The sequence below is a fragment of the Zingiber officinale genome, chromosome 6B (assembly GCF_018446385.1).
Source record: "Zingiber officinale cultivar Zhangliang chromosome 6B, Zo_v1.1, whole genome shotgun sequence".
Classification (NCBI taxonomy): domain Eukaryota; kingdom Viridiplantae; phylum Streptophyta; class Magnoliopsida; order Zingiberales; family Zingiberaceae; genus Zingiber; species Zingiber officinale.
In genome coordinates this window covers 67381267-67407327 of record NC_055996.1, presented here as the reverse complement: position 1 = coordinate 67407327, position 26061 = coordinate 67381267, and the positions used below count along the sequence as shown (strand labels likewise).

Sequence of the window (26061 nt, the reverse complement as noted above, 5' to 3'; positions counted from 1 at the left end):
ATGACCGAAGAAGTACTCATAGATGGAGTCAGGTGAGACATCAAGTGGAGGACGTAATGATTCTGGTAAATCAGGATAAATGGAAAAAAGATCCCCCGAACACATCCGGCAGCCTAGATACCCAAAAAATTCTCTGATGGAGAAATCGATAGGTCTTTTAGCGACTCGGGTTTTATAAACACCATCACTGTTCTGATGAAGATTGTTATAAAACTCAGAAACTAGGTCAAGGTTGATGTCCCTCTCTAAGTAGACTACCGAGTCAAGTTTAAAATAGGCTAGGGTTTCGGACACAGAAGGACAAAATTCATCCATATACTTTCGATCCACAGATCGACATGGAAGCAGCTTGAATGTCCTCTGCTGAAATGCTTGCTCAAAATGGCGGTTCGGGAACCTTGAAGAGGAGGAAGGTTGAGGTCGGGTGGGTGCCTGGGACTTGGATTTCTCAGGTGACTTAGATTTAGAGCTCCCTTCAACCACTACTTTCTTTCTAAGGGTCAACAATGTGGTAAAATGGGGCAATGAGTGAGCACCGGAGCCACCAGCACAAAAAAAACATATATGGTGAGAAATGAAACCGAAACGCCAAAGGTCTAGAGAGGTAGAGAGTTACCTTGGTGCCATTTAACTTTAGGCTAGGGCTTCCGAGGGCTAGAGCTTCGTCTAGGGTTCGGCGTGCAACGAGAAGAGAGTGAGGTTAGGGAAGGAGTCGGCTAGGGTTCCGCGTGAAAGAAGATCGGGAAGAGAGTGGGTCGGGAGGTGTTAATGAGGGGATAGTGCACAGTGTGATCTGATCGGACGGCTGTCCGAACAGAGAAATGCTGACCGATCAGGAAACATCCTGATCGGTCAATGATCGTCCTGATCGGTCGTGGAGACCGTGTTGGTTGCTACTCGGAAAGCCTAGAGGTTCCACTGTACAAAAATTTTGTACAAAGGTCTGAACCTTTTCCTAGCTACCATGTGTTCTTTTAAATTAAATTTTGGATCGCCTGCGGAACTTAACGACCCCACCCGAACCGAACCGGGAACATTACCTAAATTGCCCATCGGGTTGACGACTAGCTCCGGTGTCCTCACCGCACTGCAAACTTCGGAGGTCACCCATCCAATTTCTCGAGCCAGCACGCTTAACTTTGAGTTCTTTGAGTTTGGGCTTCGAAAGGAAGGTGCACCTTGGTGATATGGATAGTACCATCTAACCTTTTTAGGTCATACTTAACCATAATCTTAGAGGCGGGGTAAAGACACAACGTCCTCGTTGTGTAACCTAAATCAGTCTCCTCAATCTGGTCCCAGGTGCTCCTACCACAGGCGCACTCACGGTCGCAAAGTCGCTCGATACCATCACGCCTCGGCCGGGTGGGCCCACCCAACCGACGCCCACTATCGGTTTGTGACTAGCTCCACGGACCACGGAGGTCACCGTGCTTTGTCCTCACTCCGCACCACTGGAAAACTTCAGGAGGCCACCCAGCCAAGCACGTTTAACTTTGGAGTTCTTTGAGTTTGGGCTTCCGAAAAGGAAGGTGCACCTTGGTGATATGGATAGTACCATCTAACCTTTTTTAGGCCATACTTAACCATAATCTTAGAACCGGGGTATTACAATATTATTTGGGTCTGTCAGACAATCTCAAGACCAACCCCACCAGATCCATATCTGCTGAGAACAATCCTCCACAGCAACCGGTTCCAAGGAACCTTAGCCGTTAATCATGCTCTGATCTCGAGATCACATGTCATCAACCAGATTTTGTTGCCTGTCTCCTTAACACTCAAGGACACAGTGGTACGATCTATAGAACAGATCCTGTTCTATAGATCGTACCACTGTGTCCTTGAGTGTTAAGGAGACAGGCAACAAAATCTGGTTGATGACATGTGATCTCGAGATCAGAGCATGATTAACGGCTAAGGTTCCTTGGAACCGGTTGCTGTGGAGGATTGTTCTCAGCAGATATGGATCTGGTGGGGTTGGTCTTGAGATTGTCTGACAGACCCAAATAATATTGTTCGGTGGGTCCGGCGGCCGCGTGATGGTCGGCGACTGAGTGCCTGCGAGCACCGTGGCACCACCCAGCGAGGAGACTGATTTAGGTTACACAACGGACGAGGTCTTAAGTGGGTGATGTGCCGATTATGGTTAAGTATGGCTAAAAAGGTTGATACTATCCATATCACCAAGGCCCTTTCAAGCCCAAACTCAAAGAACTCCAAAGTGCGCTTGGAGAAATGTGGATGGGTGACCTCCTGGGAAGTTTAGGACAAAGCAGGCTGTAAGGACCTCCTGTGGTCCGTGGAGCTAGTCGTCAACCCGATGGGCAATTCGGTTAAATTCTTGGATCGCCTGCGGGCGTTACGTTTGATCCAAAACTTAATCTATTTGTTCTTTTAGGTTTTGACTTGGATCTCTCGCGGAACTTAACACGTTCGACCCAAATCACCTTAAGTTATTAATTTCATTAAATATTAATTTCCATAATTGGTTTCCAGTGCCGACGTGGCGAGGCACATGACCTTCTTGGATATGGGAGCAACCACCACCGACTAGACAAAACCTTTTATAGAAATCTAATATTTAATTTCCTAAAATAACTTTAGGTTAACCGAAAAGAACAATCAAATCACAAGGAAAAGATAAAACAAAAGAACACAACTTCGAAAACATATTCGAAATACTAGAATCGTAAGCCTCTTGTATTTGGTATTATTTCCAAAAATAACTAGTATGATGCGGAAAGAAAAAATACTAGTTATACCTTTTAGAAAGACCTCTTGATCTTCTACCGTATTCCTCTTCTAACCTCGGACGTTGTGTGGGCAACGATCTTCCGAGATGAGAACCACCAAAGCACCTTCTTCTCCTTTCTTCAAGTTTCGGCCAAGCACAAAGCTTCCAAAAGATGAAGATCTTTTTCCACCAACCAAGCTCCAAGGGATACAAGCTTTCTCTCCTTCTTCTTCTTCTTCTCCAAGTAGTATCCGGCCACCACAAGAGCTCCAAGCAAATAGAGAAGGTTCGGCCACCACCAAGAGGAAGAGAGGAAGAGAGGTTGGCCGGCCACAACACCAAGGAAAAGAGGGAGAGAAATAATAGAGGTTGTTCACCATGAAGCCTTCTCTACCCCCTCTTTTATAATCCTTGGTCTTGGCGAATAAGGAAAATTTAATAAAAATTTCCTTAATTCTTTTTCCATTGAAAAGGAAAAATTATTTAATTAAAAACAATTTTCTTTCCCAATTCTATTTGGCCGGTCACACTAAAGCTACAAACAAGGAGAGTTTTAATTAATTAAAACTTCCTAATTTGTCTCCAGAAATTTATAAAATTTCTCCAATAATTTAATCCCTTCATGATTGGTTTAAAAAGGAAATTTAATAAATTAAAATCTTTCTTTTAAACATGTGGATAAAAAGAAAGTTATCTCTAAAAATTAAAATCTCTTTTAATCTACAAATAAGGAAAGGTATCAAATCTTTTCTCAATCTTTTGTAGAAACTAATAAAAGAGAATTATTAATTTTTAAACTTTCTTTTAAATCATGAACATGGTTAAAAAGGAAAGTTTTCTTAAAATTTAAAATCCTCCTTTAATCAACAAATAAGGAAAGATTTCAAATTTTAAACTCTCTTTTAAACATGTAGATGATTTACAAATAAGGAAAGTTTTTACCAAAAATTAAAACCATCCTTTTAAACTACAAATAAGGAAAGAGATTAATCTCTTCTCTTAATCTTTTGTAGAAAGTTATAAAAAGAAATTTTTAATTTTTAAACTCTCTTTTAAAATCATGATATCCACATAAGAAATAATTTTAATAAAAATCCTTTTTAATATTCTAGTGGCCGACCACCTAAGCTTGGGACCCAAGCTTTGGTCGGCCACCTACATGACTCATCCACTTGATCTTGGCCGGCCCTAGCTTGGGTTCCAAGCTAGCTTGGTTGGCCCCATTGGATGGGTAAGAAGGTGGGTATGCGGTGGGTATAAATCTCTATATACTAGAGGCTACGATAGGGACCGAGAGGAGGAATTGGTTTTGGTCTCCCGATGAAATTAAGCATCCCGTGTTTGCCCCGAACACACAGCTTAATTTCACCAATAATAATTCATTCCACTAAAGAACTATTATTGAACTACCGCACCAATCCCAAATTACATTTTGGGCTCCTTCTTATTATGAGCGTGTTAGTCTCCCGTGTTTAAGATATCGAATGTCCACTAATTAAGTGAGTTCTTGACAACTCATTTAATTAATATCTAAGTCCAAGAGTAGTACCACTCAACCTTATTATCATGTCGGACTAAGTCCACCGCATGGTTTAACATGACAATCCTTATGAGCTCCTCTTGAGGACATTATCAACCTAGTATCTCTAGGACACGTTTCCTTCTATAATCAACAACACACACTATAAGTGATACCATTTCCCAACTTATCGGGTTTATTGATTTATCGAACTAAATCTCACCCATTGATAAATTAAAGAAATAAATATCAAATATATGTGCTTGTTATTATATTAGGATTAAGAGCACACACTTCCATAATAACTGAGGTCTTTGTTCTTTTATAAAGTCAGTATAAAAGGAACGACCTCAAATGGTCCTACTCAATACACTCTAAGTGTACTAGTGTAATCATATAGTTAAGATAAACTAATACCTAATTACACTACGACCTTCCAATGGTTTGTTCCTTTCCATCTTGGTCGTGAGCTACTGTTTATAATTTATAAGGAACCGATAACATGATCTTCTGTATGTGACACCACACACCATGTTATCTACAATATAAATTAATTGAGCAACTATATTTATCATAAATGTAGACATTTGACCAATGCGATTCTTATTTCTAGATTAATGTTTATACCAAAAGCTAGGCTTTTAGTATACACTCTAACAGACCGATCAGGGATCTTCCTGATCGGTCCTTGGACCGATCAGATGTGGATCAGTGGGCTGCGATCTGTGCCGGTGTCTCCTGATCGATCCCTGGATCGATCAGTGAACCTTCTGTGTCAGGAATTTCCAGGAATTTCCTGTCCTGATCGGTCGTGGAGACCGATCAGGTATCGTCAAATCTCCTGATCGGTTATGGAGACCGATCAGGCATCATCCTGATCGGTCCCTGGACCGATCAGTGTCTGATATAATTTTCAGTAACTAAAAATATGAGCCGTTATCTATCAGGAATTTTGAAAATTTCAGAATTCAAGAATTCAGAATCTCCCAAATTCATAACCTAGAATCAACACCCACAAGTATATTAAAAAAAAATATGAGCTCTTATGGTCTTAGCTTGTGTAGAGCCCAAAAGGTGCAGACTTTAAATCCAAAAACTCAGACATTTGGAATCTTAGAATTCCAATCTCAGAAAACCTTATAAAAACCATATAGTGAAACAAGGTATTAATTAAGACCTAGGATTGCCATGATCAGTTTCAAGTTTGTCAAAATATATCCAAGTTAATATTATTTCCTTTAACAACCTATCGTATTGACAATCAAAGTCATGAAATGAATCATACAACCATAAATAGATAATTTCTAGGCAAAAGTCCAACAAAGATTCCTTGATTGGAATATATGAGTAAGATCTAGGAGCCAAATACACATGAATTATGTAATGGCCTTCCCCATACTCACTTTATGTCTCTTCAACCTAATTATTCAAGGGATGCATGATACATTTTGAATAATTTGGTTGATCCTAGCATCTCACCCCATTTCTAGCAAACAAAAATATTTTGTTAAACCTTATAGTTTGTGTGAGATGTTCCCAAGTTGCTCAAATTATTGTCCCAATTACTCTTGTCATTTTAATAGTCCTTAATGATCATGATGAAGTCCTAAGGACCTAAGGAGCCAAACACATTCCCAACTCCCTCCTTAAATGACTAAATTCATTCTCCGGAAGGGGTTTGGTGAAAATATCAGGTATATTTGACTTTGACTCAACATATGTGAGTGCAATGTCTCCCCTAGCTACGTGATCTCTTATGAAGTGATGACGCACTTCAATGTGTTTGGTCCTCGAATGATGGACTGGATTTTTAGTTAGGTTGATCGTGCTAATGTTGTCACATAGCACTTGTACACCCTTATAAGAAAGTCCATAATCCTCTAGGGTGTGTATCATCCACAACAACTGTGATACACTCTCTCCCATGGCAATATATTCGGCCTCGGTCGTGGAGAGAGCAACACAATGTTGCTTCCGACTCGACCAACTAACTAAAGATGAACCTAAAAATTGGCAGCCCCCACTAGTACTTTTTCGATCCAATTTGCATCCAGCATAATCGGAATCGGTATAGCCTATCAAATCAAAAGACTCCGTACGAGGGTACTACAGTCCTACTCTCATTGTGCCTTTGAGATATCTCAGAATTCTCTTAACTGCAATTAAGTGAGATTCCTTAGCACAGACTTGATACCTAGCGCACATGCCCACAGCAAAGAGTATGTCCGGTCGACTAGCTGTGAGATATAGAAGACTACCAATCATGCTTCTATATTGCGTTAGATCAATTGATTTTCCACTCTCATCATTGTCAAGGCGAGTGTTTGTCGCCATTGGAGTGGACACTTCCTTAGAGTCACTCATATTAAATTTTCTAAGCATCTCTTGAGTGTATTTTGTCTGATGGACATAAATTCCATCTCGAGTTTGTTTGATTTCAAGTCCGAGGAAAAATGTCAACTCTCCTACTAGACTCATCTCAAACTCACTTTCCATGTGAGAAATGAATTCATTCAAATAGCCCTTGTTATTTGAGCCACAAATTATGTCATCGACATATACTTGGGCTACAAAAATGTTTTCACCATCTCTTCGTAGAAATAGTGTTGGGTCTATTTGGCCTCTCACAAAGCCCTTTTCTAATAGGTAAGTTGACAACCTTTCGTACCAAGCTCGTGGTGCTTGTTTAAGCCCATAAAGTGCTTTCTTGAGCTTGTATACGTGGTTTGGAGCTTCGGTACTCACAAACCCCGGTGGTTGCTCAACATAGACCTCTTCTTTAATAAAACCATTTAAGAAGGCAGATTTAACATCCATTTGATAGAGTTTGAAACCTCTATGTGCAGCAAAAGCTAGCATCAAACGAATGGACTCTAATCGTGCCACGGGAGCATAAGTCTCATCATAATCGAGACCTTCGACTTGACTATAGCCCTTGGCTACAAGTCTTGCCTTGTTTCTTACAACTTCTCCCTTTTGATTTAACTTATTTTTGAAGACCCATTTAGTTCCAATAATGGTGGTCTTTTTCGGTCTAGGAACCAAGTCCCACACTTGGCTCCTTTCAAATTGACCTAACTCATCTTGCATAGCTAAGATCCAATCAGGATCGTGCAATGCCTCATCAACTATTTTTGGTTCAATCTCTGAAATCAATGCGACTTCATTAGATTCATTTCTAAAGAATGACCTAGTCCTAACCCCTTGTTGGATGTCTCCCACAATTTGATCTTGGGGATGACTAGTGGCTAACCTAGACTGTCTTGGTGTTGGTGGAGCCTCATGAATGGTCTCACTCGGCACAGGCAAGGACTCAATATCAGGCAAAGGATCAGATTGAATTCTTTGTTGCCTTTGCTCATCACCATCAGAGTCAATTTCGACTCGTTCTTCATTTTGATCATTCAAACTTAGATTTCTAAGTTCAAATTGAATTTCTCCTATATCCCTTGGTTGATCATTTAAGTTAGGGATTTCTTCAAAAGCTACATCAGAGGACTCTTCAATCAATTTAGTCCTATTGTTGTAGACTCGATAGGCTTTGCTGGTAAGAGAGTACCCGACCAGTATCCCTTGATCAGCCTTAGCCGTGAACTTCCCAAGATGATCCTTGGTGTTCAAGATAAACACCTTACAACCAAACACCCTAAGATGTTTAATTGTAGGCGGTTTCCCAAACCAAAGTTCATGGGGAGTCTTTCCTAAAAACCTATGTATTAAAACTCGATTTTGCACATAGCAAGCTGTATTCACAGCTTCAGCCCATAAGTAGCTCGGTAGCGAGTACTCATTGAGCATGCTTCGTGCAACCTCTTGTAGGACTCGGTTCTTTCTCTCCACAACCCCATTTTGCTGTGGGGTCCTTGGAGTAGAGAACTCATGCCTATATCCCTTTTCTTGACAAAACTCTAGAAACCTATGATTTTGAAATTCCCCACCATGATCACTTCTAATGGTTTTAATTGTTGTAGATTTTTCATTTTCAGTTCTTCTACAAAAGGAAATAAAAATATCTATAGTTTGGTCCTTATGTTTCAAAAAGAAAGTCCATGTGTATCTAGTAAAATCATCAACGATTACCAAGCAATATCTACTTCCATTCAATGATATTACACTACTGTAATCAAATAGGTCCATGTGCAATAAATCTAAAGCAGTAGATGTACTTACAGTGCTTTTACCTTTATGAACACCTTTTGTTTGCTTACCCTTTTGACATGCATCACATAGTTTGGTCTTGTGGTACTTGATGCTGGGTAAGTCTCGCACTAATCCTTGGTTGGCCAACTTCCGGATGTTCTTCATGTTTACATGTGCCAACCTTCTATGCCATAGCCAAGACTCTTCTTCTTTCGACATGAAACACTTAATCAAAGCATTAGTAGCACTTTTAAACGATACTTGATAAATATTATCAACCCTTGTGCCTACTAGTACCGTGTCAAGTGTGTCAATGTGTTTAACCAAACATTGACTTGAATGAAATTCAATTGTGTAACCCGTATCACACAATTGACTGACACTTAGGAGATTAAAAGTCATCCCCTTGACTAGAAGGACATTCTTGATATGGAAACATTCGGATATATGACTGTCTCCAACTCCTACAACCTTAAGGCTACCATTGTTACCAAATGACACATTACCTCTATTTTTGTTTTGAATGGTAGAAAACGGTGATCTGTTCCCGGTCATGTGCTTGGAGCATCCACTATCAACAAACCAAGTTGATAGATGCTCCCCCTCGACCAATGCCTACAAGACACGGAAGATAGAGGTTTTAGGTACCCAAATCTTGGGACCTAATGCTTCTACAACGAAAGACCTAGGAACCCATGCCTTGGTCATACCTTTCCTAGTTCCATGAGCCCTAGAAACATGTGATCTACTATGTTGAGTTCTAGACATTAGAGAAATGAAACTCGACTCCTTGGGTTGATACCCTAGCCCGGCCTTGTTGTAGACTGCCCTTTGGGCATTTAGAATCATGTCTAGAGTCTTAGAGCTAGTTGAGAATTTCTCAAGCATTTTCTTGAGTTTCTCAACCTCACCCTTTAACGCCTTGTTCTCATCCTCAAGGACTTCTAGATGTAGGTCATCGACCTCATCTTCCCTAAGGGTCCTTAAGGTTTTTACTTCTTCTTTTAACAATTTATTTTCTGTTTTTGACTTTTTAAGCAATGTAGATAAATGAGTGATAGTCTTATAACACTTTTCTATATGAGAAGAGGTTACCTCTTCATCATCCGACGATGATGAAGCCGCGGTTGAAGCGTCGCTCGAATCTCCCTCACTTCCGGAGTCCGAAACTTCCCTTGCCATAAGTGCTAATTGTCGTGTGCTCTTTTCCATCTTCTCTTCTTCCTCCGATGAGCTTGATGAGGACTCATCCCAAGTGGCCTTGAGAGCCTTCTTCTTCTTGGCTCTTTCCTCCTTCTTTTTGGCTTGTTCCTCCTTCTTCTTAAGTTTTGGACACTCACTTCAATAGTGTCCCTTTTTGCTGCACTCATAACACGTAACATTAGTTTTGTCAATATTTTGTTCACTAGGTTTACCTTTTCCTTTGTATCTCCTGCTCCTTCTCATGATTCTTCTTACGAAATTCGCCATCTCACTTGATGATGATCCACTTTCATCATCGGATTCTGAGGAAGAGGTGGATGAGGAAATCTCCTTTTCTTTCTTCTTTTCCTTCTTCCTTCTTCCATCCTTGCTCTTTGGTCCTGCAAACAAAGCAATACCCTTCTCTTTTTGACCTTTGTTAGCAAGCTCATGAAGTTCCATCTCACAGAAAAATTCATCTAATTTAACAATGGAAAGATCCTTGGATACCTTGTAGGCATCTACCATAGATGACCACAAGGCATTCCTAGGAAAAGCTTTTAGAGCATACCTTATGAGATCGCGATTCTCCACTCGTTCGTTCACCGAGTGTAGACCGTTGATGATCTCCTTGAATCTCCCGTGAAGCTCACTTACCGTTTCATTGTCCTTCATAGTTAGATTTTGGAGTTGATTCAAGAATAGGTCCCTCTTGGCAATCCGAGAATCTCGAGTTCCCTCTTGGAGCTCGATGAGTTTGTTCCATAGGTCTCTTGCACTTGAGAACGGACCTACCTTGACGAGTTGGTCCTTGGCGATTCCACATTGTAAGGTGACCATAGCCTTGGCATCGGCTTGTGCTTTGCGTAGTTGTTCGGTAGACCACCTAGACGAATCAAGTTCCTTACCTTCTTCATCTTTTGGTGGTGTAAAACCCTCCTTGACGGAAAACCACATGGCAATGTCGGTCTTGAGGTAATACTCCATGCGGCCCTTCCAATATTGAAAATCTGCTCCTTCGAAGTAGGGTGGTCGATTTGTGCTGAAGTCTTCCTTCATAGCCATCCTTGTTTGCTCTTTTGGGTGTTAATCCGAATCAAAGAGCCCCTTGCTCTGATACCACTTGTTGGGATCTTAGATGGCTAGAGGGGGGGTGAATAGCCTCTTTAAAAACTTAAGCAAAGAGTTCTACACAGACACTAGTTAGCGCAGCGGAATAAGCAAATTAAAACAAAACGAAAACAAACACACAAACACTGATACACATATTTACGAGGTTCGGGGATAACTTGCCCCTACTCCTCGGCGTGTCCGTAAGGTGGACGACTCCTTGATCTTCGGTAGATCGCACCCCGGAAGAATTCCGGCTAAAGATCCTCCTTCTAGGTGGAGTAACCTTCCCACAAAGTCTCAAGAAATATCTAAGTTAAAGCACGAGACTTACAGAAACTCGGTGGTAAAGGAGAATAGAAATGCTTACAACCACGCGAGAATCAGTAACAGAAAACAGAGATCACAGTTCACCCGAGAGCTCAAGAACTTCGCACAACAGCACACTCTTCTTTCAAGCTTTTCTTCTACTGTTCTTGTTCCCCTCTCGCTGTTTTTACTGCTTCTCAAAACCTGATCTCTGCTGTCACAAATCTGGTCCAAACTGCGCAAATCAACGCTGCAGCCAATCCCTTTTTCTCCTTCTCTGATTCTCTGAACTCACACCAATGATATCACAGTCAACACTGGCGTCTTCTGAGCTCGAACCAATCCCCAGGAGTCAAGCAGATCGCAGCCAGATCACAGCAGTATCCGTTGATACCTGAAATGCACCATGCGCCGCTGAAACCAACAGAAAGACCATTTGTCGCATTCCTCTTACGAACTTAATTTGAAATTAGGCTTGGAATGATACCTGTTAACCTGCAAACTCAAAAGCTAACAGCACAGAGGATTACATCACATAAATGAATGAGATATATCAAAAGCAGTGAAGGAATCGTTGATACAACGAACGAATCAGAGTGTGTGGATCGGTCACCAGACCGATCACAGTGCCTTGGACCGATCAGGCAAAAGACGGATCGGTCTGAGACCATTCTGATCGGTCGTAGTGACCGATTAGATTGAGTGTGGATCGGTCCACAGACCGATCCACCTCTTTTCTTTCTTTGCAGTCTCTTCTCCTGATCGGTCTCCCTGACCGATCAGATTGCACTCAGTGTGCTACTGAGTGTTCTCTGATCGGTCTGCAGACCGATCAGATTTCACTCAGTGTGCTACTGAGTGTCATCTGATCGGTCATCCGACCGAACTTAGTTTCACTGGATCGGTCTGCCGACCGATCCACTGATTCTTGTGTCACTGGATCGGTCTACCGACCGATCCAGTGTGCCATTGAAAGTCCACTTAAGTCTCTCTGACTTAATCCAGAGAACGAGCTACCGAGCCCTCTCCGACTTCATCCGGTCCAGAGAATGAGCTACCGAGCCCTCTCTGACCTAGTCCGGAGAACGAGCTACCGAGCCCTCTCCGACTTCGTCCGGTCCAGAGAACGAGCTACCGAGCCCTCTCTGACCATTCCGTGCCAAGTCGCCATACTTGGACTTTTCCCGTGCCAAGCTCCCTGCTTGGACTTTTCACCAGATGTCTTGACCCATCTGGATTTCCCTTGCCTGGCTTCACTCACCAGGACTTTCCCTCCCAACTGATCAACCTCGATCAGTAGTCATTCTGAGTTTAAACACTATCTGATACAAACTTAAATCCGTGTCAACATCAAAACAACAGCCAGGTCAGACTGTATCAACACTTCATAGTTTCCTTAGTCCCGGGCAAAATATTACCACTTTTGTCACCCGGGCAAGATTCCTTCGTGCTAGGCAAAATATTTCCGCTTCTGCTCCCTGGCAAGTTTGATTCTGAGGAGGATTGAAATTTTCTAAGCATCCTAAGGGCTTATGTTTGTAATTTTTGTTGACTTTTAGTGGTTTAATGTTTGGGGGGGGGGGGAATGTAATATTATGTATTTGATCAAATTCTAAATGTAAATTCAAACAATCTTTTGTATTGAATCAGGTAACTCTATTGAATTCCTCTAATTTAAAAGAACAGGCGTGATGTTTTTCCCAATATCCACTTGTATATTATAAATATTTTCATTTCAACAAGTATTTTCTCACTTATCATAGACAAGGTCATCTTGACCTATATGATGCTTACCTATTATTGCTGACGTTATGCCAACCGATATTGTGAGTAGAATTATTTCGCTCAATGCTAGTTTATGCTTTATAAGGACATTAATTAGGACCATGCTTTATGCCTAAATAGTTCTCTTTAGTTTTTCTTGTCCTTAACCTAGATTTAGTCAAACTCAATCCCTCTTCCTTTATTATGCCTAGTAAACTATGTCATCTTTCAGAATTTCCTTGCTTGTGATTGACTTTTCCATGGTAAGAGAATGTTGGAAGCGTATGACGAGGTATTACCAACCCCGGTATGATCTGATTTATCGCATCCCACATAAATGTTTCTTTATGATTATGTGGCACATACTTTCTCTCTCTGCTATGTCACGCGGGCATTTGTCCCTTTTTCTATAATTTACAATGTCTATTGAGATAAAAATGTTTTGATCTAACGACGGCCGTGTGTTTTCCAAACCCTAAACCCTTCGTCTTCTTATCAACTTTGCCCCTTCCTTTCTTGCCTTAGCGTTCTTTTCTCGCTGCAGTCTTTGATCAAACCTCGTGCTCATCATTTTTCGGCAATCTCCTTTCTTGCTTCCAGTAAGTAACTTGTTGTTCCGCTAGCCTTTACTTCTGTCTATGGCTGAGGAAACGATTGCTCCTTGGTATGTCCAAATGTCTTCTTCCTTTGATAAAAATGTTAGGCTCACCATCCGCCGTCAATATGAAATCCCCAGGGAATATAGCATCTTAATCCCAAAACCAGATGATCATCATCATCGTCCCCCTGCTAATTGCGTGACTTTTTTCAAGGATCAGCTGATAGGAGGTTTGAGGTTTCCCATTCCTCCTTTCCTAATCGAAGTAAGCCAGTATTTTGATATTCCTTTGCAGCAATTTACACCTAACGCCTTTCGTTACCTGTGTGGTGCCTACATGCTATTTCATCTATTAGATATCCCTCCTACTCCCGAAAACTTTTTTATATTTTCTTACCCAAAGTGTTCAGAGCCCGGTGTTTTCTTGTTCCAATCCCGAACTAAGATGGTCCTTTTTGAGGATATGCCATCGTCTCTTAAAGCTTAGAAATCTCGTTTCTTCTTTATAAAGTTTCCAGGACCCATTCCTTGGTCTCATGGTTGGAGATCCTCCTTACCTCCTTTACCCGACGTTACGGAGTTTCATCTTCATCCTTCTTTTCCTATTTATTGTGAAAAGTTGCTATGTTGTCGAATTTCTATCCCTAAGTGGCTGAGAGTCGATCTTCTATACTTATTTGGTTTAGGCCCCGTCAGGCCTACTACACAAGGCTCTTTAGGTAAAATTATGCTTCCTTCTTGTTGATTTTAACTAACTAAAACATTTTTTCTTTCTATGTAGTGGAGAATTTTTATTCCGCTTTAATCGATGAATACTGTGTTTGGAAGAGGAAGCCATTCGTCCAAAGGAACAAGAACTTCTGGCTGCCATTGCCGTGCCACCTTCGGTTGAAGATCCGATTCCTCTGGTTGAGGCGTCCAACTCTCAAGTGGTTCTGGAGGCTCCTGAGGGTCCTTCTGCGGAAATTCCTATTTTTCCCTTGCCAGCTAGCTCTTCACCGGTGCCAGCTGCTCCTACGTTAGCTACTCCCCTTCCTGTTATCGAGCTTACATCTCCTGTGAGCTTCGGTAAATCGATAGCCGAAGTTGCTCCTGGTAAACGTCCTGGGCGCAAACTCACTAGGGCTCCTCCTCCCAAAAGGAGACTTATCCTTCCTGCCGATGAACTTGTCTCAGAAGGTTTTGTTCCTGTCGACCCTCCTTTTGACGAACCTACTTTGGCCGAGTCTATCCTTCTCTCACCTTTCCTGCCTCACCTTCTTCCAGCACCAGTGCCCCTGGTGAAGTTTCTTTCACCTTTCCATTGTCTATTCCAGAATCCGGATCTTTACCTTCCTCACCCTCTTCTTATTTAGTTTTTGTTCCTCCTTCTATTCCTACTTCCTCTTTCTCCACGGGTTCTTCTATCATTCCCGTCCTCCCCATATTGCTAGGAGGTTCCTTTGCTAATGCTTGGGAGAAAGTTCGTCCTATTTTTAAAGAACTTACCACTCCCGAAACAATTGATCGCTTCTCCCATAGCAAAAATCAGGTATGTTTATTAGTGTCTATTAATTATTCATCAGTGACTATGTCATAACCCTTTATTATATTTCTAGCGATGGATATAAAATATGGGTTTGTCTTGGCTAATGCACAATTTATACAACGAGAACCAGAAGCTGAGATCCGAGAATGACAAGATGAAATAATAAGTTGTTGAGTTATCTTCTGCCACATTTTCCGCTGCCTCCAAGAAACAACTTGAAGTCCAAGTTGAAAGTCTCCAGTCGCAGTTCAAATTAGCTACGGATCTTAACAAAGAATTAACTTCCAATTTGGAGAAACGGACAGCTGAGCTTGGCAAGTTAAAGGCTGATTATGAGTCGACATTGGCTGATAAGCTTAAGGCCCTGCAGCTGAAGGATGATGAAATAACTTCTTTGAATACTTCCCTAAATTCAGTTAAAACCGAGGTCTCCACCAAAGAAGCCGAACTGAAAACTTCCCAGACGACTTTGGTCATCTACAAGGCTAATGAAGACACTAGCTTCAAGGATAGGGCCACTATTATGATTAAATCTACTGAGTTCAACAGGCCGATCGTGAAGTCGATGCTAGCAGCCTTCACTGCTGAATCTGAAGGGGCGGTGCAACAATTGCGAGAGGAAAACTTCTTATCTCGCGATCCCCCTCCCAACTTCCTGAATCGTCGCAAACTTATCGATAACAGGCCTCCTGATCTATTTCCTCAGCTGATCATAGAATGATTTTCTTACTTGAATTCGAATCCTTGTCAGGTGGACTGGGACTTTGTGATGACAACCTGGTAAATTCATGTAAAATTGAACTTTCCTCTTTATTGTTAAACCTGTTCCTCCTCATAGCGATTGTTCATTTTGTTTAAGTATATTGAATGTCGCCTGACCGGCCGCCATAAAACTTTGCTCAATAGATTATAATATCCTCCATTTCGACCGTCCTGCTATGACCGGTCGATGCATGCTAGTATGGACCAATACCGTCTGGTACTTTGCAGTTGATTAAGTCACGTTCAATTTAGTACAGTTCTATTGCAATATTCTCAATATCGGTCAATTTATTATACTCGATTAATTTATACTTGTATCTATGAATATCATCTAATGTATTATACTTAACTAAATTTCATATGGTTCATTATGGTGGATGTCACCTGACTCGCCATTATAATCCTCTGATCGGTATTTTAAAATAGTATTCATCTCGGTCGGTCTATTGTGACCGACCGCTTCATACTTATATTTATGAGTCTCGTCCGGTAGTTTCTAACCAACTCTCGTTTGCTGTGTTAATTTCGACATCCATTGATTTACTATACTTGGCCGATATATCCTTATGCGGGAATATATCGACTAATGCCTCATACTCAACTTTCGCCCGGTCTATTATGCCCATCCGGGTTTATTGTTTTATTAAACAGATAATCTGAACTTATAGCACCCGACTGATTTTCCCCGTATTTGTTTGATTCTCTTAAGAATCAAGCCTATATTGAGAGAAACTTGGTCACGTTTTCCGAGGAAGATTGCCCAACTTAACATCTTTATCTTGGGATTCATCCTTCTTTTTGAATTCGATTTTATCCTATTTATGACGATTAGGATTCCGAGTAGTTTTCCTTTTTCTACTCCTCCTGCTGTCTTTATTTGGGGGTTTTGGCATAGGGTCGAAAAGAAAAACAAGGGTTTAAGAAGTTCTCTTCCGCTTCCTGACTTTCTTCTTGCCTTCCCCGATTTGTCTCCCTTTTACTGTTCTGCCATGGCTACTTCCTCTCCTGCGTGGTTTCTTTCATGTGTTTCTGACCTCATAGAGATAGAGGAAGTGGATTTAAAGGCGAGTTATGGTTTTCCTTCTTATATAGTCCGCCCTACTCCACTGGATAGTCCACATCTTCCTCCTTTACGGTGTATATCTATCTTCCGAGACCAAGTCCTACAAGGTTTTCGATTCCCTCTTCATCCCTTTTTCCCTGATGTTAGAATATACTTTAACATTCCTCTTAATCAGTTTGTCCCTCAGTCTTTTTCTATCCTTATGGGTTTTGTTGGGGTGTCTAAACTGCTAGATTTTCCTTTATCGCCTCATCTTTTTCACCACTTCTTCGTCCCTCGTCAAGTAGATATTGGTGTTTTCAAATTTCAATCTCATCCTAAGGCCATTCTATTCAACCGAATTCCTCCTCAAGGGGAATGGTATGACAAATTTTTCTTTATGTGTCTCCCTTCTCCTCCTCCTTTTCCTATCCGATGGATATATGATCTACCTCCAGTTCCTAGTACCAACAATCTCCTCAATGATCCCTCTGTTGCTTTTGCTTTATCTAAATTAAAGGGGGACAAAATTCAGCTTACCACATTTGATTGTGGAAGGCTTGATGTTCCCCTTCGAAATAAGTAACATTGACACTCCCTTGGATGACTCTTTTGATATGTATAAATATTTTGCCCTACATTCACTAATTAGTATATTTCCTCTATAATGGTGCCTAATTCTTGCATTTCAGTTGATGCTCTTCTTCCGGCTTTCATGTATAAGAACACTACTATAACTAAGTCTTTTGTAAATAATCTCGGAGAAGAATGGCTGCAAACTCGCCGAGCTAATCTTAATTCCTCTACCTTGGGTCTGCTGTCTGAAGAGGAACAAAAAGCAGAAGCTGTTGCGGCTATGGAAGAGGAAGAAGAACAACCCTTCACTGCCCTAGTCAAAAAAACCAAGGCTTACTGAGGATGTTCCTTTTAGCGACCTCTTTGGTACTTTTGTGCAAATTCCCATTGCTCCCGCACCTATTTCATTTGAGAGAGGTAAGGCACCAATGTCCCCTACCAATATTATCTCCAATCCTACTCTTAGGATGATGAGACCGGCTCTACTCATCCCTTCTCCTTCTGCTGTTGTTTCAGCTCCTTCTGCTTCTGCCTCTGAGAGGGTTGTTATCCCCTCTGTATCTTCTCAACCTCTTGCACTGGCCTTGCCTCCTTTGGCTTCTGGGCCGCGAGCAAAATGAACACCTTGCCGGAGATCTTCTCCACCTGCGGGGCCCTCAACAATTTATGCTTCAACGACTGAATCAGCACTCCTTGCCTTACCACCTTCGATCTCATCTAGCTCTTCTTCTACTGCTCTTGTTTCTACCACTTCTTTCCCTTTTATTGCGTCTTCTTCCTCCTTACCTCCTTCTTCCTCAGTTCCCCCACCTTTATTCAAACAAGCTGTGGGTCTACCTTCTCAAATGGGACAGACCTCTGATTCGCCTAATTATGGCTCCCTACAACTACAAGGTCTATTGGCCGAATCTTGGCTACATGGCCAAGAACAACTAAGCGGCATTAGTCTTTCAAATCGGGTTGACCACCACAGTCGTCAAGTGGTCACTGTAAATATTCTTAGTTATATGTTGTTAACTCCTTATCACTATCTCTAACTGTATCATTATTTTGTTTAGTTCCTTGCCTCAAGTCTTCACATAGACCAACTACTTATGGCTCGGGACCGGGAGAACAACAAGCTAAAAGCTCAAATAGAAACATTGAAAGCTACTCTCCCTCCCTCCCATGCTAACATGACTCAACTGCAAGAGAAAATAATCTCACAGGATCGACAGCTGGAGGCTATGACAAAGGACTTACAGGAGTTACAGCAGTCATTGAAAGACAAAGAGCTCGCAAGGAGAACTTTGGAGCTACAAATAGACCGATTACATTCTGGTCTTCGACTGGAAATTGCTTTGAAGGAAAAAAGCTCTCTCGGATGTTTCTCATAAAAGCTTTGTTTTAGAGAAAGTAGAGAGGCTTCATAATGTCTGTCTTTCTGAACAAGCTCACGACCTAGCCTCTCATGATTTTGCTATCCTACAGGAACAAGAGCAAAGAAAGGCTCAAGATGCCGAGCTATCTCTACTCCAAAAGGAACTAGAACAACTCAAATTGGAGAAAGATGCTTTAAAGGATCAAAACACTAAACTACAAGCTGATTTCCAAAGTTATAAGGAGCAGGAGAAGAACCGGTGGGAAGAGTGGCGCCTAGCTTTTCTAAAATCTCCGGCATTTGTTAAAGAATATGTTCGCCGGATGGTAGGAGGTTTAAATCATTCTGTGTCAGGAATTCTTCAACAACTGAGAGAGGGTGGTTATCTACCTAGGGAACCCCCTTCTTCATTCATAAGCCGTCGCAGACTCAACAAAGAACTACCCGAAGATTTAACGAGTCATTTTAAGTAAGCATGACTATGTATTCAAAAATATTGGCAATGAAAGAAGTTACAATGAAAAGACTTGTAATGAAAGGAATTGTAACTGAAAACTTTGTAATTAAGTGATTGCAATATAGGGGAAAGTTTTGATACTTACTTGTTTCTTTTTCCAGTTTGTGTTAGCTTGAGATTGCTCCCTTTGAAATGCTTCCGGAGATTAAGTATAAGTGCTATTTTATTCAAGAATTCCTTGCTTAATTATTGAAGTTAAATCTTGTTTTGACAAACTCCTTTGCCGATAACATCTTCCATGACCATATAACTTTGATCAATAAAATTTTTCATAATCTTCCTGAGTTTCACTCGGGTAGGCGCGTGCCAAGTATGCTTCATGCTTCAACAGAATGAATAATCCTGAGCGATTTCATATAAGGAACTTTATGGGACTTCTGAGCTCTGAGCTGGGTATAATACTCTGGGCGATTTTAAATAAAGAGTTCCATGCAAACGGGTTTCCAAATAGGAAACGTAATGTGTATATATATATATATATATATATATATACGGAATCCCCCTCAATCCTTGTCTTTTGATTCAACGTGGAATGTCAAATGATTTTTGTGAAGAAATCTGTATAACTTTGAATTTACCTCGCCAATATAATCCCGGTCGATTATGCTTTTATAATAGTTTAAAGTTTCCGGTTCTCCCCATGAAGACCCATCCGGGTTACTTCATGAGATCTCTCGATCGACTATGCTCTGTGATGGTTTAAAGTCTTCGGTTCCTCCCGTGAAGACTCGCCCGAGTTACTTCATAAAATTTCTCGATCGACTATGTTCTGTGGTAGTTTAAAGTCTCCGGTTTTTCCCATGAAGACCCGTCCGAGTTGTTGGTTGCTACTCGGAAAACCTATAGGTTCCACTGTACAAAAATTTTGTACAAAGATCTGAACCTTTTCCTAGCTACCATGTGTTCTTTTAAATTAAATTTTGGATCGCCTGCGGAACTTAACACGTTTGATCCAAGACTTAATCTATTTGTTCTTTTAGGTTTTGACTTGGATCTCCTGCGGAACTTAACACGTTCGACCCAAGTCTCCTTAAGTTATTAATTCCATTAAATATTAATTTCCATAATTGGTTCCCAGTACTGACGTGGCGAGGCACATGGCCTTCTTAGATATGGGAGCAACCATCACCGACTAGACAAAACCTTTTATAGAAAGCTAATATTTAATTTCCTAAAATAACTTTAGGTTAACCAAAGAGAACAATCAAATCACAAGGAAAAGAAAAAACAAAAGAACACAACATCGAAAAATATATTCGAAATTCTAGAACGTAAGCCTCTTGTATTTGGTATTATTTCCATAAATAACTAGCATGATGCGGAAAGAAAAATTACTAGTTATACCTTGTAGAAAAACCTCTTGATCTTCTACCGTATTCCTCTTCTAACCTCGGACGTTGTGTGGGCAACGATCTTCCGAGACGAGAAACCACCAATCACCTTCTTCTCCTCCTAGCTAGGTTCGGCCAACAAAGAGGAAGCTTCACCAAGGAAGAAAATCAAAACACTAACCAAGCTCCAAGAGATGCTAGCTTTCTCTCCTTCTTCTTCTTCTTCTCCGAGTAGTATCCGGCCACCACAAGAGGAAGAGAGGGAGAGGATGGCCGGCCACACCAAGGAACAAAAGAGGGAGAGAAATAATAGATAATGTGTCTCATGAAGGCACCCTCACCCCTTCTTTTATATTCCTTGGCCTAGGCAAATTAGGAAATTTAATTACAATAAAATTTCCTCAATTTCCTTGACATGATTTAATTGAGAAAAATAAAATAAAATTTCCCAATTAAATCTACATTGGCCGGCCACATCATTGGAGAACAAATTGGACAAGTTTCAATCAACAATTAAAACTTCCTAATTTGTTTCCGGAAATTTTAAAAAATAAAATTTCTCTTTAAAAATCTCTTCATGGTTGATAAAAGGAAATTTCTATAATTTTAATTTTATCAACATGTGAATAATTTTAAAGAGAAAATAAAATATCTCACCAATCTACAAATAAGGAAAGAGATCTAATCTCTTTCTTTAATCTTTTGTAGATCTTTTATAAGAGAGATATTTTAATTTAAATTCTCTTTAATAAATTATTTCTTCCACATAATAAAAATTAAAATTAAAATTCCTTTTTAATTTAATTTGGCCGGCCCCCACTAGCTTGGGTTCAAGCTAGGGCCGGCCACCCAATATTATACCTAGGTCGGCCCTAGCTTGTTCCCAAGCTAGCTTGGCCGGCCCCTATTGGGTGGGTATAGAAGGTGGGTATAGGTGGGTATAGAACTCTACAAATAAGAGGCTACGATAGGGACCGAGAGGAGGAATTAGTTTTGGTCTCCCGATAAAATTAAGCATCCCATGTTCTTAACACACAACTTAATTTTATCAATGATAATTCATTCCACTAGAGAACTATCATTGAACTACCGCACCAATCCCAAATTACATTTTTGGGCTCCTTCTTATTATGAGTGTGTTAGTCTCCCTGTGTTTAAGATATCGAATGTCCACTAATTAAGTGAGCTACTGACAACTCATTTAATTAATATCTAAGTCCAAGAGTAGTACCACTCAACCTTATTATCATGTCGGACTAAGTCCACCTGCAGGGTTTAACATGACAATCTTTATGAGCTCCTCTTGAGGACATTATCAACCTAGTATCTCTAGGACACAGTTTCCTTCTATAATCAACAACACACACTATAAGTGATACCATTTCCCAACTTATCGGGTTTATTGATTCATCGAACTAAATCTCACCCATTGATAACTTAAATAAATAAATATCAAACATATGTGCTTGTTATTATATTAGGATTAAGAGCACACACTTCCACAATAACTGAGGTCTTTGTTCCTTTATAAAGTCAGTATAAAAGAAACGACCTCTAATGGTCCTACTCAATACACTCTGAGTGTACTAGTGTAATTATATAGTCAAGATAAACTAATACCTAATTACACTACGACCTTCTAATGGTTTGTTCCTTTCCATTTTAGTCGTGAGCTACTGTTTATAATTTATAAGGTACTGATAACATCATCTTCTGCATGTGACACCACATACTATGTTATCTACAATATAAATTATATGAACAATTACAAACAAATGTAGACAATTTGACCAAATGTGATTCTTTATTCATAATGAATGTTTACAAAGCTTAGGCTTTCAGTATACACTCCAACACGAGTTACTTTATGAGACTTCCCGATCGACTATGCTCTGTGATGGTTTAAAGTCTCCGGTTCCTCCTGTGAAGACTCGTCCGAGTTACTTCATGAGATTTCCCGATCGACTATATTCTATGATAGTTTAAAGTCTTCGGGTTTTCCTATGAAGACCCGTCCGAGTTACTTCATGAGACTTCCCGATTAACTATGCTCTGTGATGGTTTAAAGTCTCCGGTTACTCCCGTGAAGACCCGTTCGAGTTACTTCATGAGATTTTTCGATCGACTATATTCTGTGATAGTTTAAAGTCTCCGATTTTTCCCATGAAGACCCGTCCAAGGTACTTCATGAGACTTCCCGATCGACTATGCTCTGTGATGGTTTAAAGTCTTCGGTTCCTCCCGTGAAGACTCGTCCGAGTTACTTCATGAGACTTCCCGATCGACTATGCTCTGTGATGGTTTAAAGTCTTCGGTTCCTCCCGTGAAGACTCGTCCGAGTTACTTCATGAGACTTCCCGATCGACTATGCTCTGTGATGGTTTAAAGTCTTCGGTTCCTCCCGTGAAGACTCGTCCGAGTTACTTTATGAGATTTCCCGATCTACTATGTTCTATGATAGTTTAAAGTCTCCGGTTTTTCCCATGAAGACTCGTCCGAGTTACTTCATGAGACTTCCTGATCGACTATGCTCTGTGATGGTTTAAAGTCTCTAGTTTTTCCCATGAAGAGTCGTCCGAGTTACTTCATGAGACTTCCCGGTCGACTATGCTCTGTGATGGTTTAAAGTCTTCGGTTCCTCCCATGAAGACCCGTCCGGGTTACTTCATGAGATTTCTCGATCGACTATGTTCTGTGATGGTTTAAAGTCTCCGGTTCCTCCCATGAAGACCCGTCCAAATAACTTCATGAGATTTCCCGATCGACTATGCTCTGTGATGGTTTAAAGTCTCTGATTTTTCCCATGAAGACTCGTCCGAGTTACTTCATGAGACTTCCGATCGACTATGCTCTGTGATGGTTTAAAGTCTTCGGTTCCTCCCGTGAAGACCCGTTTGAGTTACTTCATGAGATTTCCCGATCGACTATTCTCTATGATGGTTTAAAGTCTCCGGTTCCTCTCGTGAAGACCCGTCCGAGTTACTTCATGAGACTTCCCGATCGACTATGCTCTGTGATAGTTTAAAGTCTTCGGTTCCTCCCGTGAAGACTCGTCCAAGTTACTTCATGAGACTCCCCGATCGACTATGCTCTGTGATGGTTTAAAGTCTTCGGTTCCTCCCGTGAAGACTCGTCCGAGTTACTTCATGAGATTTCCCGATCGACTATGTTCTGTGATAGTTTAAAGTCTTCGGTTTTTCCCATGAAGACCCGTCCGAGTTACTTCAAGAGATTTCCCGATCGACTATGCTCTGTGATGGTTTAAAGTCTCCGGTTTTTCCCATGAAGACCCATCCGAGTTACTTCATGAGATTTTCCGATCGACTATGCTCTGTGATGGTTTAAAGTCTCCGGTTCCTCCCGTGAAGACCCGTCCGAGTTACTTTATGAGATTTCCCGATCGACTATGCTCTATGATGGTTTAAAGTCTCCGATTTTTCCCATGAAGACCCACCCGAGTTACTTCATGAGACTTCCTGATCGACTATGCTCTGTGATGGTTTAAAGTCTCTATTTTTTCCCATGAAGACCCGTCCGAATTACTTCATGAGACTTCCCGATCGACTATGCTCTGTGATGGTTTAAAGTTTCCGGTTCCTCCCGTGAAGACCCGTCCGAGTTATTTCATGAGATTTCTCGATCGACTATTCTCTGTGATGGTTTAAAGTCTCTGGTTCCTCCCGTGAAGACCCGTCTTAGTTACTTCATGAGACTTCCCGATCGACTATGATCTGTGATGGTTTAAAGTCTTTGGTTCCTCCCGTAAAGACTCGTCCGAGTTACTTCATGAGATTTCCCGATCGACTATGTTCTTATATAAAACTAAAATATTTGCACTAACCTCATAAGGATTTGAGATCTTAGGGAAATTGAATAGATCCTTCCTTAAGGCTCCTCTTTTATTGATCGGTTAAATAGATTATAAAAGTTCAGCCAATGATTGTCGAACTGTTTGAACCACATTTATCTCTCGGGCGACGTTTGTCTTGCATTGTATCTATTGGAAGAAATCGAGTACATAAATTGTAAGCGTACATGTCCTCAATTCGCCGAGAACTTACTTCAAATAATTACGATCTGTTCCTTCAGATGTATTCTTGAATGGTATGATCTAGTTAGGTTCGGTAAGGCTGTAAATGATTTGCACTCCAGGGACGCTCGAGAATTCTTCCTTCAGTATCCTGGAGATAATATGAACGCGATGCGAGCTTTTCTACCACTTTGTAAGGTCCTCCCCATTGTGGTGCTAACTTACTAACATCCCCGACAGGTTTAATATGCTTCCATACTAGATCTCTTATTTGGAAAAATCTTGGGATAACTTTTCTATTATAATTTTGTCTCATTCGTTGTCGATATGAGGTGAGACGAGTTGCAGCTTTATCTCTAATTTCCTCTATTAGGTCCAGCTCCATAAGTCATCGACCATCATTGTTTGCATCATAAAATTGTTTTCTATTAGATTCTACTCCCACCTCGATGGGAATTATTGCTTCTCCTCCATAAACTAATTGAAAGGGAGTAATTCTTGTAGCTTCTCGAGGTGTAGTACGATATGCCCAAAGAACGCTGGGTAATTCATCTACCCAGCTACCTCCGACATGATTAGTTTGGCTTTTAAACCCCTTATAATTTCTCTATTGGTTACTTCCGCTTGACCATTACTCTACAGATAAGCTACAGAGGTGAAGGCCTGAATAATACCATAACTTTTGCACCAATCTAAGATTCTATCTCCTTGAAATTGCTTTCCATTGTCAGAAGCTAACTTACGAGGGATACCGAATCTGCATATGATATTTTTCCATAGGAATTTAATAACTGCATCTTCAGTAATCCGAGCAAGTGGTTCCGCTTCTACCCATTTAGAGAAATAGTTTACTGCTACCAATAGAAACCTTCTCTGTGCAGCTGCCATAGGAAATGAGCCCACTATATCCATGCCCCACTGATCAAAGGGATAGGAGACTATAGAGGTCTTCAATAACTGCGTAGGATAATGCCGAATATTTTGATGTTTCTGGCAAGAAATACAAGTTCTTACCAATTTGCTAGCATCCTCATGTAGTGTAGGCCAGAAATATCCTGCTAATAAAATTTTATGAGCTAAGGATCTCCCTCCTATGTGACTACCACACGAGCCTTGATGAGCCTCTTGTAGAATAAATTGTATATCTTCTGTGCCAATACACTTGAGCAGAGGTCTAGAAAAAGCTCTTTTATATAACTGTTCTTATCATAGTATACTGAGCAGCTCTTTTCTTAAATATCCTTGCTTGTTCTGCATTACTCGGAAGAATACCCTGCTGTAGTTATAATATGATTTGGGCCCTCCAGTCACCCTGTATTTCTGCATCAGCTTGTCTTTTAATACAAGATATTAATAGGATATGTTCTACTGGTCGGTCCAGATTCCACGGTGTTATAGCGGAGGCCAATCTGGCTAATTCATCTGCCACTTGATTCTCAGACCGAGGAATTTTTTGTATATTCACTTCTTGAAATTGAGACTTCAACTTATCAAATGCCTCGGCATATAACTTAAGTCTGTCATTGTTAATTTCAAAGTTACCTGATAGTTGTTGG

At 40.8% G+C, this 26061-nt stretch overlaps 2 non-coding genes across 2 annotated transcripts; one reads left to right on the top strand and one right to left on the bottom strand.

Moving 5' to 3' along the window:
* Positions 1 to 1623: 1623 nt before the first annotated feature.
* Positions 1624 to 1832, bottom strand: LOC121993478. Its single transcript, XR_006115319.1, has one exon. It is a non-coding gene; the product is annotated as a small nucleolar RNA U3 (small nucleolar RNA).
* On the top strand, positions 1798 to 2006 carry LOC121993479. Its single transcript, XR_006115320.1, has one exon. It is a non-coding gene; the product is annotated as a small nucleolar RNA U3 (small nucleolar RNA).
* The last annotated feature ends 24055 nt before the right edge of the window (positions 2007 to 26061 follow it).